The 15,516-nt window shown below is 39.6% G+C and overlaps 1 long non-coding RNA gene across 1 annotated transcript in view; it reads right to left on the bottom strand.

Moving 5' to 3' along the window:
* Positions 1–14,416, bottom strand: part of LOC130366749 (uncharacterized) — a 37,270-nt gene extending 22,854 nt beyond the window's left edge. The window contains exon 1 of the long non-coding RNA XR_008891913.1: positions 14,333–14,416. This is a non-coding gene — a long non-coding RNA (uncharacterized LOC130366749). The remainder of the gene's footprint in view (positions 1–14,332) is intronic.
* Positions 14,417–15,516: the final 1,100 nt, after the last annotated feature.

The following is a 15,516-nucleotide window of genomic DNA, read 5'->3' as shown; positions in this document are numbered from 1 at the left end:
TTTTCACATTATACACTTTACGGTAAAAATTACACGTGTTCTTTATTCTGTGGGTCAATACAATTAAAATGATACCCATGGCTAGATACTTTTTTTATTTTTGTACTGCTTAAAAAAAATCTAAAACTTTTTGTACAAAATCAGTAATCTAAAATCGCCCTATTTTGACCACCTATAACTTTTTAATTTTTCAGTATTTAGGGCGGTATGAGGGCTCATTTTTTGCGCCGTCATCTGTACATTTTTTAGATACCACATTTGCATATATAAAACTTTTAGATCATTTTTATTATTTTTTTTTTATAAAATGTGACAAAAAAAGCAACACTTTTTGACTTTTTTCATTAACATTATATTTTGATAGTTCGGACATTTACGCACGCGGGAATACCAAATATGTTTTTTTTTTTTTATTATTACGCAGACCAGAGCAGAAGACCCCGGGAGACGGCCAGAGCCAGGTAAGGGCACCTCCGGCTGTCATGCTGGATTAACGGATCACCACGGCAGCGCTGCGGGCAATCCGATCATCCAAGAAAAGTACCGCAATGCCGCAGATGCCGTGATCTGTATTGATCATGGCATCTGAGGGGTTAATGGTGGATATCCACGCGATCGCGGATGTCAGCCATTAATAGCGGGTCCCCAGCTGCTGCTAGCAGCCGAAACCTGCCGTGTATGACGCGAGCACCCTTCCGATGTTCGCGGTCATACACAGGACGTAAATGAATGTCCTGGTGCAGGAAATCCCGCCAAACCAGGATGTACATTTACGTCCGTGGTCGTTAAGGGGTTAAAGGGGTACTCTGCTGGAAAACATTTTTAAATCAACTAGTGCCAGAAAGAAAAACAGATTTGTAAATTAGAGAAAAAAAGGGGTGTATGTGCAGCTCACAATAAATAGTACACACCGAGGTCAAACTAGGGCATGCAACTATACCTTAATTGCACAAAAAAGGAAAAACCAATAGTGAAAAATTGCCCGGACCTTCTAAGTGAGTAAATAATAGTATAGATATTAGATAAAGAAATTTAAATAAATAATTGTCTGGATCGTGCTTCAATAATAATAATATAAACAATTTATTAAAATAAGATAAATAGACTATAATTAGCTACTTCTCACAGGACCCATGTGAGAAGAACATATACAATAAAAACAACCTTTAAGTAATAATGTGCATAAAAATGTAAATAACAAAAATTAAGACAATATTATTGGCATAATGACAATATCACTGGCATAGATTTAGTTTCTAATGTGCAGCTGGTGTTTAATCGCTGGTATCTAGGCACCAACTGCACAATAAGCGAAATATAGCTGAGGGTGCCTGTATAATCGTTTCCCTCTTTAGAATATAATGTATCCTTGTAATAGTTCAACAATCTGCAACAGTTTCAAATGAATGTTATCGATCCTTATAGTGGCAACCTGGGTAAGAGGCGTTGTTACCACAGTGTGTAGATGGTGCCGGTACACTGGGTCCTCTGTGCAACGTTCCAGGTGGTAATGGTAAAATCCAGCAAGGTCCTGGTAGAAGCGGTGGCGATTGGCGCTGGCAGGCGCCGATGGTCACAGATCGCCGAGAGGACGCTGGCGCTGGCAGGCACTGGAGATGGTAAGTCCTCACCGCTGGCTAGATGGAAACGAGGACCGTACACTGGATACGAGGAGCTCACCTCATGTTGCCGGCGTGTGACGTCAGCTGCTGCTGGAGCCGGGTTCGTTGCACTAGAAGTAATTGGCAATATTTGGACCGGACTGATACCGGACTGGATGTCCTGATGGTCTTAGCAGTTCATAGGCGATAAACCAGCCGTGGTGGATAGGCACAATTCATAAAAAACTATATATGCTATTGTTCATTCCCAAAAGACTAGACGCGTTTCAGGGTTATTTAATGTAACCCTTTCCTCAGTAGTCATATGGTTGTCATAAACTATTTCCTTTTTATAGGAGCACAAATCCTGCCCGTTGACTCATTCCTGGATATTAATGAAAACAGTGAATGGAATCAACGGATAGGTTCCCTAGAGAGCAATGTTAAATAGAGATGGGTATGAAAAAGCTGTGTGAATGCTGTTGAAGGTGTAAAGATGCGTTTTTGCAAACAAAATGATTTTATAATATTAAATGTGAAATCAGATAAAACAAAAAATTGGTGTTCAATAAAACTAATTATTAGAAAAAATTTGAGCAAGTTAATTTTGAAAATAAGAATAAAATAACACTTGAGAGAAAAATGTAAATTAAAAGAAGAATATGAATGTAAATTCTGTAAATAGAAAATAAGAGGTATAATATAAATTAGGATAGAAATAAAAATGAAAATAAAATAAAATAAGATAAGAATGAAAAATAAAAAATAATGAAAAATAAAAATAAAATTAAAAATATATAAATAAAAATAAAAATAAGAATAAAAATAAAAATAAGAATAAGAATAAGAAAAATGGAAATGAAAATAAAAATAAAATAAAAATAGAAATAAAAATAAATATAAAACAATAAAAATAAAAAATATAAAAATAAAAAATACTAAAAATAAATATAAATATAAAAATAAAAATAAAAAAGAATAAAAAAAGATATATTACAATACAACTGAAAATAAAAATAAAAAGTGGAATGAAAAGAAAATGTGGAAAGTTGTATTGTAATATATCTTATTTTTATTCTTTTTATTTTTATTTTTATATTTATATTTATTTTTAGTATTTTTCATTTTTATATTTTTTACTTTTATTTATTTTTATTTCTATTTTTATTTCTATTTTTATTTTTATTTTATTTTTATTTTTATTTCCATTTTTCTTATTCTTATTCTTATTTTTATTCTTATTTTTATTTTTATTTATATATTTTTAATTTTATTTTTATTTTTCATTATTTTTTTATTTTTCATTCTTATCTTATTTTATTTAATTTTCATTTTTAGTTATATCCTAATTTATATTATACCTCTTATTTTCTATTTACAGAATTTACATTCATATTCTTCTTTTAATTTACATTTTTCTCTCAAATGTTATTTTATTCTTATTTTCAAAATTAACTTGCTCAAATTTTTTCTAATAATTAGTTTTATTGAACACCAATTTTTTGTTTTATCTGATTTCACATTTAATATTATAAAATCATTTTGTTTGCAAAAACGCATCTTTACACCTTCAACAGCATTCACACAGCTTTTTCATACCCATCTCTATTTAACATTGCTCTCTAGGGAACCTATCCGTTGATTCCATTCACTGTTTTCATTAATATCCAGGAATGAGTCAACGGGCGGGATTTGTGCTCCTATAAAAAGGAAATAGTTTATGACAACCATATGACTACTGAGGAAAGGGTTACATTAAATAACCCTGAAACGCGTCTAGTCTTTTGGGCATGACCACTGGCATATATAATTTTTTATGAATTGTGCCTATCCACCACGGCTGGTTTATCGCCTATGAACTGCTAAGACCATCAGGACATCCAGTCCGGTATCAGTCCGGTCCAAATATTGCCAATTACTTCTAGTGCAACGAACCCGGCTCCAGCAGCAGCTGACGTCACACGCCGGCAGCACGAGGTGAGCTCCTCGTATCCAGTGTACGGTCCTCGTTTCCATCTAGCCAGCGGTGAGGACTTACCATCTCCAGCGCCTGCCAGCGCCAGCGTCCTCTCGGCGATCTGTGACCATCGGCGCCTGCCAGCGCCAATCGCCACCGCTTCTACCAGGACCTTGCTGGATTTTACCATTACCACCTGGAACGTTGCACAGAGGACCCAGTGTACCGGCACCATCTACACACTGCGGTAACAACGCCTCTTACCCAGGTTGCCACTATAAGGATCGGTAACATTCATTTGAAACTGTTGCAGATTGTTGAACTATTACAAGGATACATTATATTCTAAAGAGGGAAACGATTACACAGGCACCCTCAGCTATATTTCGCTTATTGTGCAGTTGGTGCCTAGATACCAGCGATTAAACACCAGCTGCACATTAGAAACTAAATCTATGCCAGTGATATTGTCATTAAGCCAATAATATTGTCTTAATTTTTGTTATTTACATTTTTATGCACATTATTACTTAAAGGTTGTTTTTATTGTATATGTTCTTCTCACATGGGCCCTGTGAGAAGTAACTAATTATAGTCTATTTATCCTATTTTAATAAATTGTTTATATTATTATTATTGAAGCACGATCCAGACAATTATTTATTTAAATTTCTTTATCTAAGATTTGTAAATTATTTCTATTTAAAAATCTTAATCCTTCCAGTACTTATCAGCTGCTGTATGCTCCAGATGATGTTTTTTTATTTTTGAATTTCCTTTCTATAGAACCACAGTGCTCTTTGCTGACACCTCTGTCCATTTTGGGAACTGTCTGGAGCAGGATAGGTTTGCTATGGGGATTTGCTCCCACTACAGTTCCTGACATGGACAGAGGTGTCAGCAGAGAGCACTGTGGTCAGACAGAATGGAAATTCAAAAAGAAAATAACTTCTTCTGGAGCATATAGCAGCTGATAAGTACTGGAAGGATTAAGATTTTTAAATAGAAGTCATTTACAAACTTGTTTAACTTTCTGGTACCAGTTGATTAAAAAAAGGAACTGTCCAGAGCAGGGGGGTTTGCTATGGGGATTTGCTCCTGCTCTGGACAATTCCTGACAGAGGTGGCAGTAGAGAGCAGTGTTATCAGACTGGGAAGAACTACACAACTTCCTGAGCATACAACAGCTAAGTACTAGAAGGATTAAGATTTTTAGAGACGTAATTTACAAATCTGTATAACTTTCTGGCACCAGTTGATTTAAAAACATTTTTTCTTACTTAATATCCCTTAAAAAGGATTGATGGCTTATCCTCAGAAAAGACAGGCAATATCTGATCAGTGGCACATGTCACCCTCTCCGATCAGCTGTTTGGCAGAGTTGCCACAGCCAGATCTACACTGCAAGCAGATGACTCCATTCAATGTGTAGTGACTGCCTCTGGATACAGCGACTCAGCTCTTGTTTACGTCAATGAGAACTGAGCTGTGGTACCTGGTACAGCCAGTGAATAAAGCCATCTGCGTCCAGCCCCATTGACAATGAAGACCTGCCTTGGTGGTCTGATGAAGACCTGATCAGCAGGGGATCCTGTTGTTTGCACCCAGAACAATCCTGTCTGCACAACATGCATGTCATGTTTTACATATAAAAGTAGTAGCAGCCGGGCATTACTAATATACTGAAATCATGTATGATATATAAAATCAGCAGCAGCCTGCCATTACTGATATCAGGTGTGATATGTAAAAGCACTAGCGACCTGGTATTACTGATATACAGATATCATGTATTATATATAAAATCAGTAGAAGCCTGCGTAAATTGATATAATTATATTGTTACGCCGAGCGCTCCGGGTCCCTGCTCCTCCCCGGAGCGCTCGCGGCATTCTCCTCTCTGCAGCTCCCCGGTCAGACCCGCTGACCGGGAGCCTGCACTGACACTGCCGGCGGGGATGCGATTCGCATAGTGGGACGTGCCCGCTCGCGGATCGCATCCCAATCTGCTTACCTGTTCCGGTCCCCGGCTGTCACGTCCTGGCGCGCGCGACTCCGCTCTCTAGGGTGCGCGCCAGCTCTCTAAGATTTGAAGGGCCAGTGCACCGCTAATTGGTGCCTGGCCCAATCAGTGTAATTAGCTCACCGGCCTATATTACCTCACTTCCCCTTTCCTGTATTGCTGGATCTTGTTGCCTTGTGCCTAGTGAAAGCGTTTCCTGTGATTGCCTTACCAGTGTTACCAGACCTTCTGCCGTTACCCTTGACTACGAACCTTGCCGCCTGCCTTGACCTTCTGCTTCGTCTGACCTCGCCTCTGTCTAGTCCTCCTGTCCCACGCCACTCTCAGCAGTCAGCGAGGTTGAGCCGTTACCGGTGGATACGACCTGGTTGCTACCGCCGCAGCAAGACCGTCCCGCTTTGCAGCGGGCTCTGGTGAATACCAGTAGCAACTTAGAACCGGTCCAGCGGTACGGTCCACGCAAATCCCTCGCTGACACAGAGGATCCACCTCCAGCCTGCCGAATCCTAACATATATCATGTATAATATATAAAAGCCATAGCAGCTGAGTGAGTAATATATATATATATATATATATATATATATATATATATATATATATAATGTGTGATATGTAAAAGAAGTAGCAGCCTGGCAGTACTGATATACAGATACCATGTTTAAAATATAAAAGCAGTAACAGACAAGATTTTGCAAATTCTAACATTTCAACTTCAACTGTTTAACTAATTTTGTATCTCTTATGAAACTATAAAGCAATATTACAATCCTCTTCTTCAATCTACATTCATTCAGTCTAATCTGAAGAAGAAATTGCAGTCACCCTGTCATGACAAATTCTATATATATATATATATATATATATATATATATATATATATATCTAAAGATATTGAGAGAGAGATTATCACTTCGTTGCTATTAGAGAAGAGCAAACTTTTGAAATACTTGGGTGGAGGCTGAGGATGACCCAGGTGTTGTGGTCCATATGGGCACCAAAGGCAGAATACACAGTAGTTGGAGGTCAGTAAATAATAATTATAAAGGACTAGGTGGCAAGCTTAAGAGTAGGATGTGTTCTCTGGAATACTACCTGTGCCATGTGCACCGCAGGAAAGATGCAGAAGTTTAAGGAGTTGAATGCATGGCTTAAGTTGTGGTGTAAGGGGGAAGGGTTTGGGTTTTTGGAGCACTGGGCTGGCGTTTCATTGGGGTACAAACTTTATTCTACAGATAATTTGCACCTGAATGGAAGAAGGTCCGCTGTGCTCGGGGAGAGAATCCTAGAAGGGGTGGCAGAGTATTCAAACTAAGCAAGTGGGGAGAGGACAATTAAGTAAATCCGAGGTGCAGATAACTTAGAAAGGGGTCAGGACATAATGTTTGGTGGAGAGGAGTTCTGTGGGGAGGTTAAGAGCAGTGGATAAGGGAGCCCCCAAAGGGCACAGAATGGGAGGAGGGGGGGGGGGGGCATGACAGGGGGCAGCATATGAGCATCTGTTAGGGGGTTAAGGGGTTATTATAGGTAGAAGAAGACAGGAAGGGGTGGTCTAAGGTCCAGGAATTAAAAGGGAGGCAGGAAAGGATGTAGCCAGTTGAGGCCAGCATTCACAGCTTCCCGTCCTGTTTATTCTGGTTCGGGGCTGGGTTTTTTCAGAGGTATGGGTGAGACATTGTCACAAAGGCAGGAACTGGAGGGGGACTTGGAGGCACTCTAGGAGAGCGGTAAGCAGTGACCCGGTTATACTGGTCATGGTGGACCTGGGGTGGTACCCAGCTGGTCTGGGTATACCGGTGTGAGAAGGGACAATAGAGTCTCCGAGGTGGTGCTTTTGGATCACGAGCTCGATGACAGAGGGGAAAGTGGGAGATTGGATGAAAAATAAGCTGCCAATTAGCATCTCAGGGTTAAGTCAGTTTTGTATTTGCACTGTTCAATGTTATGGGGTAATGTTTAGCCTGTGTATTTATTATGGTTATTTAAGTTGGCATATTTTATTGCTACTTCTTTTGTAATTAAAATAAAAGTGAGTCTGCTGTGGCCTTTGTACCACAACCAAATGTCTATGTTTTATAGGGAATGGGAGACTCGGGTGGTGGGTTGTGGCAATAGGCCAAGAAGATCTATATAATCCCCTAGTCAAGTAGATCTATGTGTTACAAACCAGCTGTGAAAACAAATGTACCCACAATAACTCAATAAATCCCAGTACCGATATTGAGTGTGTAAAACTGGATGGCAACGTAAAGTGTATGTTCACTCATGTAAAAGTCTAGCAAGAAAAATGGAGAAGCTTGAGGCTTGAGGAGCTGAAGGAATACATTGATATACATGAGGTCACCGAGACATGGCCGACTCCACACATGACTGGGCTGTCAATATGCAATAGATTACACTGTTTCGCAAGGATAGGATGAACAGAAAAGGTGGTTGAGAAGTATGAAGGGATATGAAAGTCAGTGTGAACGATGTCATAGCGTGTGAGGATTGTGAGGAAGTGGAATCATTGTGGGTAGAATTACAAAAGGAGGAAAAAGGAAAACACCGACAAATATATTTTTGGTGAAGAAATTTCCCAACTCTGTCACTTTTTTAGAAAGACTCTTAGAAAGGCTTGACCACATTTGAGACATTTTGTGTCTGGTGTTTTATCTTATATATGGTGGTGATGCCATATTATTGTCCCTTTTTGGGATAAAGTAATAGAGATCACTTTAAAAATCCCATGTTATATAATAGATGATAATCCATTTCCCTTGTTCTTGTCTATTCTTCCGGAAAGTGAAAGAATGGTCTCGAAGTCACTATACCACTTTTTTCCTCTGGCAGCAAGAATCTGTCCACTGTACTAGACCTATTATGTGAAGTAACGACTTCCAACGCTTGGGGTTTGACTTGGTAACTCCTTCCTTAGGGTCTATTTCAGTATCCCTAATCCTACCCAAACGTATCTTTTATGCCTCTTTTCTTTTTTTTTTTTCTTGCTTTCCCACCCTCCCATGTACTTGAGAGATTTACTTGGTTGTCCATATTCCCACGACCTTTTTATATAGGCTCTGATAGATGACTTCTGTTACTCCTCTTTATTAGCATTGCTAGCCTTTGTACTATTTTTTCTTGTCTTGCCTAAAAAAATTGTTTTGGGCTTCCACACAATTATCTAGGGACTTAGCTAGGTAAGTTAATGTCCATTGTGGGAAACTTGTAAATACATAGGGGGTAATAGTATTACAAGTGTTAGCCAGCATGGTTTTACTAAGGATAGAAGTTGTCAAACCAACGTAATTTGCTTTTATGAAGATGTGAGCAGAAGCCTGGACAGATGGGGTAGCCTTGAATATAGTGTTTTTGGATTTTGCTGTTTGACACTGTCCCTCATAGATGTCTAATAGGTAAGTTAAGGTCTTAAGGATTAGAAAACTGGCTTAAGGATCGAACTCAGAGAGTGGTGATCAATGATTCGTACTCTGATTGGTCCCCGGTTGTAAGTGGGGTAACCCAATGTTCAGTACTGGGCCCACTCTTTTTTAATTTATTTATTAATGATATAGAGGATGGGATTAACAGCTCTCTTTCTCTTTTTGCAGATGACACCAAGCTTTGTAGCACAGTACAGTCTATAGAGGATGTGCAGAAGTTACAAGATGAGTTGGACTCACTGAGTGTGTGGGCATCCCCTTGGCAAATGAGGTTCTATGTGGATAAATGTAATGTTATGCATCAGGTTACTTATAACCTGCATGTATTGTATGTCTTGGGGGGGGGGGGGTTAAACTGGGAGAGTCACTGGAAGAGAAGGATTTGGGTGACTACAGAATAGCATGCAATGTCAGGCAGCTGCTTCTAAGGCCAGCAGGATATTGTCATGTATCAAAAGAGACATGGACTCGAGGGACAGGGACATAATAAAACCCCTTTATAAAGCAATGGTACAACCTCACCTGGAATATGCTGTTCAGTTTTGGGCACCAGTTCATAAAAGGGTTGTTGTGGAGCAGGAAAGGGTTCAGAGCCGCGTCACTAAACTAATAAGTGGCATGGAATATCTTAGCTATCAGGAAAGATTAAAAGAATTACATTTGTTTAGTCTTGAGATGAGATGTTTAAGGGGGATATGATCATAAATGGCCCATACAAAAAATATGGTGAAAAACGGTTCCAAATAAAACCCCCTCAAAAGACAAGGGGGCACTGCCACTGTCTGGAAAAAAAGGTTGGAAAAAAAGGCCTGGTTGGAAGAATCAGCAAAATGACTAAGAACTAGAGGGTCTTATAGTATCCAGCGTACAGCAGGAGGTTTAAAAAATATTTTTTTTCAAAATTTGCACTGCATGCACTGTGCTGCACATTGACAACTGCATGGAGTGGCCTACCCGTAGCACCACATGATTATGCACAGTGGGGACTCATATTAACTGTAGTGGACAGCAGGCAGTGGTGAAGTAGCATTACCTGTAGCCACCAGACAGCAGGCAGTGATGAACTAGGTATACGTTTAGCCAGGCCTTGTAATGCCTCTCCATGTGCTGGCGTGGAGGCCTAATTCCTAAAGTTGGACCCTGCCTGTACCTTACTTTGTCTCTGCAGATATGGCACTGTGCCTGGTTTCCTGCATTTGGTAAGATAGTAAAGAATTTCCAAACAGCAGGATACCTTGAAGAGCTGGTACATCACCACCAAACGGTGCGCCTGTTCTAGAAGGTTTTTTTCTCAAGCCTGCAGATGTAGCAGTGTCGCTGTCACATCCTGTGTGGAAATTCTTTACTATCTTACCAAATGCAGGATACCAGACACATTGCTGTATCTACAGAGACGAAGTAAGGCACAGGCAGAGTCCAACCTTAGGAATTAGGCCTTTACCAGATATGTTTTTTTGAGGTTATTTTAATCTTTTTCATTTTCCACTTATGTGCTAGTCAATATTAACTTTAATTGTTAAACAAGAAGGATAAGAAATAGTCGGCCACTCACTGGTGCTGGTTCGATTATTCTTCTTTATTGAATATACTCACATACATGGGGAGAGAGGCAACATGTAGGGGAATGAGCTGACTGGCAATGGGACCATTTCACATGGTATACATGCTTTTTCTGGCCAGAAGAAGCATGTATACCATGTGAAACGGTCCCGTTGCCAGTCAGCTCATTCCCCTGCATGTTGCCTCTCTCCCCATGTATGTGAGTATATTCAATAAAGAAGAATAATCGAACCAGCACCAGTGAGTGGCCGACTATTTCTTATCCTTCTTGTTTAACAATACATGAACTACTGTACAAAGTCAGAGCACCACCAAGGTTCAATACAGCAGCCCATGCATCCCACCACGTTACAGTCCTAAATTAGACTAAGCAGTGCCGATCTCACCTCTTTCTAATGACTGTATATTAACTTTAATCGCTTTGAACAGTGTTGTTATCTTACAACCAGTTAAATAAACTGTGTTTTGGATTAAACCAAGAATATAAACATACAAATGTTTTACAAGGTGTTACACTGTGGAAAGGGAAGGGTGTATTTCCCTAGCTAACCCTGGAGAAACCTCCACCTGTGGCCTAATCAATGAGGTAGCAGAAAGGGGAAGTGTGTTTAAAAGGAAGTCAGACAGAATAGTTGGTGCTCTCCCTAGAAGACAGCAAGGTGGCTGTAGAGGGGAGGTAGGGGTCCTGGTGAGGAACACGCAGCCCGAGCTGTGAGTGGCACCAAGAGGGATGTTGATGAGTCACACAGCAATAGGTTGCAAACACTGTGTGTGAACAGGAAGTAGAAGGTTGCAGGAGGCATGAGTTTAACTGGCTGGGAAAAGCCCACCAGTTGATAGTCAGGGAACTCTGGTTTGTTAGTGACTAGACTGTCTAGGGTTTTGTTTGTTCCTGTCTTATATTTTTTTATTTATCCTGCAACCTGTCTAATAAAGCTGGTGAGGGGCCAGACTTGCATAAAGTACTGTTGTTTGCCTGCTGAATAAAGTGGAAACGTGTCCTGTGGCGGTATCAAGGACGATCCTAGAGCTGTCCCCAGGGAGAAATCCTTACAAGGGCTAATGCACATTACATGTAGACACTTCTATTGCACTGTTAGCTTATAACCTGTAGGTATACAGTGTTTGCACTCAAACCTCATAAATGTAAGTAAAATGCTTTTGATGAGGTCAACTGTGAGACAAATCGGGACATGTTCAAAAGTTTTGCAAGCCGCAACCAGCCCAAAATTCGGATCGAAGCCAGGTTTACTGGGCTCAGCTTGCTCATTTCTAGTGGCTTTAGGCAACAGTTTTTCAACAGTTTTTCTTTTAGACCGTTTTGATCATCTCCAACATTGTTCTCTAGACAAAGCAAACCCCTCAGATTCTATTCTGTGAAACTGTCTAAAAGAAAACCTATCTTTGTTGCCCATGACAACCGATCAGAGCTCAGAATAATAGTAAATGGCTACTAGAGTCACAAATGTTTTAATAGCAGTCACTCTGTCTTCAGAGCTCCACCTTTCTCCGGGTCATACACTTATATTACGTATAACACGTTTATACATATATATAAAGAGGATTTCACAGACCTTATCAGTCATAACTTCTTCATTTATTTTCAAAAGGTATTTTTTTCTAAGCGTTACAGCAATAGTAGTTCATTTAGAGTATAGGAGCCATTGCACCCACGTCCATAGCCGAACCTGACGCTACGTTTCAGGGAGGATTCCCTTAATCATGCACACAGGTGAGCACCTGGAGGTGACTTAAATATAACGTCAGATTTGACTATGGACGTGGGTGCAATGGCTCCTATACTCTAAATGAACTACTATTGTTGTAACGCTTATGAAAAACATACTTTTTGAAAATAAATGAAGAAGTTACAACTGATAAGGTCTGTGAAAACCTCTTTTTCATTTATTGTAATAAATGAAAATGTTATATGTAATATAACCAATCAGAGTTCAGCTTTCATTTCTGAAATTGTTCTAATAGTAATAGTGGTAGAAGCAGCAGTAGTGGTGGTAGTAGTAGTAGTGGTGGTTGCAGTAGTAGTTACAGTAGCAGCAGTAGTGGTAGTAGTAGTAGTTGCGGCAGTGATGGTGGTAGTAGTTGTAGTGGTAGTAGCAGTAGTGGTGGTGGTGGTGGTGGTAGTAGTAGTGGTAGGAGCAGTAGTGATGGTGGTGGGGCTGGTAGTAGTAGTGGTAGTAGCAGTAGTGATGGTGGTGGTGGTAGTAGTAGTGGTAGGAGCAGTAGTGATGGTGGTGGGGCTGGTAGTAGTAGTGGTAGTAGCAGTAGTGATGGTGGTGGTGGTGATAGTAGTAGTAGTAGCAGTAGTGATGGTGGTGGTGGTGATAGTAGTAGTAGCAGTAGTGATGGTGGTGGTAGTAGTAGTGGTAGTAGCAGTAGTGATGGTGGTGGTGGTGGTGATAGTAGTAGTAGCAGTAGTGATGGTGGTGGTGATAGTAGTAGTAGTAGTAGCAGCAGCAGTAGTGATGGTGGTGGTAGTAGTAGTGGTAGTAAGTAGTAGTGTTAGTAGTACTGGTAGTAAGTAGTAGTGGTAGTAGCAGTAGTGATAGTGGTGGCAGTAGTAGTAGTGGTAGTAGTAGATGCAGCAGTAGTAGCGGTATTGGTGGTAGCAGGTGTAGCAGGAGGTGGCAGTAAAACTAGCAGTAGTAGGTAAATAAAGTAGTTTTTTTTGCAAATAGCAAAAGTAGTAGTTGTTGTAGTTGCTGTAGTAGTAGTATTTACAGCAGTATTTATCATAGAAGTAGTAGTGTATTAATAGTAGCATAGAGTTATATTTTATGCTATGTATATATATATATATATATATATATATATATATGTGTATATATATATATATATATATATATATATATATATATATATATAGCAACAGAAGAATGCAGCAGCACACAGCCAGCACAAAGATATAGATGAAACATGAATATGCAGTTAAAACATGGAGAGCTATACAGCTATGGTGTAATAGATGCAAATGTGAAACTATGAAATAGTGAGGCACTTAGCTCGCAGATTTGTCTCCGCCGGATTTGTCTCTTTGTCTATATATATATATATATATATATATATATATATATGTATGTATATATATATATATATATATATATATATATATATATATATATGTGTATATATGTATATATAAAGCCTAAGTTGGTACAAAAGTTTGCCATCTAACTTCATTTTTTTATTTTTTAGATATTAAGAAGTCTGTTATCAGCCAGACTGATATTTTGTCTCACTGTGAGAGCAATAAACATCTTTTTTATCTTATTTATTTTTTTACTATATATAAAAAAAGTAGATGTTAGGGGAGCCTGACAGAATCAGGTGGCTATAAGAACAGATACGTTTACTGACCATGTGCCAGTAGGTTAAAGGATATAAAAACATAGTACAGAATATGCAGTCCCTAGGAGGCTACTATAGAACGGATCCCATCCTTCTGTCGGCAGATGGGCAAGAGGACCTGCTCGGTCCAAGAGCCAACAAGACCATGGGGCTTTCAAAAAGGCATAGAGGAAATACAAACAGTTATCACTAGAACTGGGAGCCGAAACTGATCTTTTGGCATAAAGTGACCTAACGGAACAATATACAGGAGAGAGATAGAGAGAGAGAGAGAGAGAGAGAGAGAGAGAGAGAGAGAGAGAGAGAGAGAGAGAGAGAGAGAGAGAGAAGGGAGAGGAGGGAGAGAGAGAGAAAGAGAGAGAGAGAGAGAGAGAGAGAGAGGATACACAGTGTATACCACCTACCCCATATCAAGCCTAGAAGCAGCACACAGGACATAGTGAGGAACAGCTTCATGTACTCTTCTGTAGAATGGACCATAAATACTAAAAAGGAACTGCAAAATGTCAAATAAATTAGAATATGTTTCCATTCACTTCCTCTTTATAAAGATTTCTGTAGAAAAAGAAAAAGAAAGAAAGAAATCCCTAGACTGTGTTGTAGAATCCCACCCCATAGAGTCAGCTCAGCCAGGGATAGCAACAGGACTACATGCAACAGAGATGGTCAATGGGTGGGGGGATTGTTGGAAATGTTAAAATACAACATAGAAAACATAATAAACATAAAATGATTTGTTAACCTTTTCTGTTCAGTTTCTGTTCTGTCAATTAATTTCCTGTGATTATGTTTTTTTTAGTTGACTAAATATCATAACTTTTAGTGTTACCAATGAAGATGAAGGAACCTCCCGAGATTAAGACTTAGGCCATGTTCACATGGCAGAATTTCCATGCCGGATTTTATTTGAATCTGGCATGTAGATTCGGCAGCAGCAGGGTCCCGTTGCATTCAAGAGGATTCTGCAGCTCTGTGCACATGGCAGAATTTCTATGCCAGATGTTTCTGGCATTAAAATTAAATTTCCCATGTCAGCACAAACACGTTCATTCTTTGTGCAGGGTCCGCACACAATGCCTAACCATCTATGAGATGGCGCATTCCTGTGCGTTCCTGGCCCTTATCTGTTTGGGCTAGGCGCAGAGAACCACAAGAAAATCAGAAAAAATTTATAAATGTGCATATGTTTTCAATAGGGAGGAGGTGTAAGCCACTGGTGGACTCAAGTCGAGTGGCCCCAATACTCATTCCACAATCAGCCGCTCCTGCCGAAGTCCAGAGGTTTATCCGCAATATGTTCATCCGCAATACTTTTTCAGAAAATATTGGAGAACAACACATGAGCATGGCCACCACACCATTCATTCTCAATGGGTCGCCAAACATTCCCAAGCACAAAACTTTTAGTGGCTCCCAAAACAATGAATGCAAGGGTATCAGCACATCTGCGATGCACTCCATTCTTTCCCATTTTGGGCATCAATGGGGATTCCGGCGATAAGGCGCCCACCGATCAGCTTCTTATATCCTATCAAATCCATATGAAGTTAATGGGGACTCTGGGGAATTGAGATTTTGTACAAGATAT

Source organism: Hyla sarda, chromosome 4 (genome assembly GCF_029499605.1).
Source record: "Hyla sarda isolate aHylSar1 chromosome 4, aHylSar1.hap1, whole genome shotgun sequence".
Classification (NCBI taxonomy): Eukaryota; Metazoa; Chordata; class Amphibia; order Anura; family Hylidae; genus Hyla; species Hyla sarda.
This window is presented reverse-complemented; position numbering and strand designations above follow the sequence as displayed.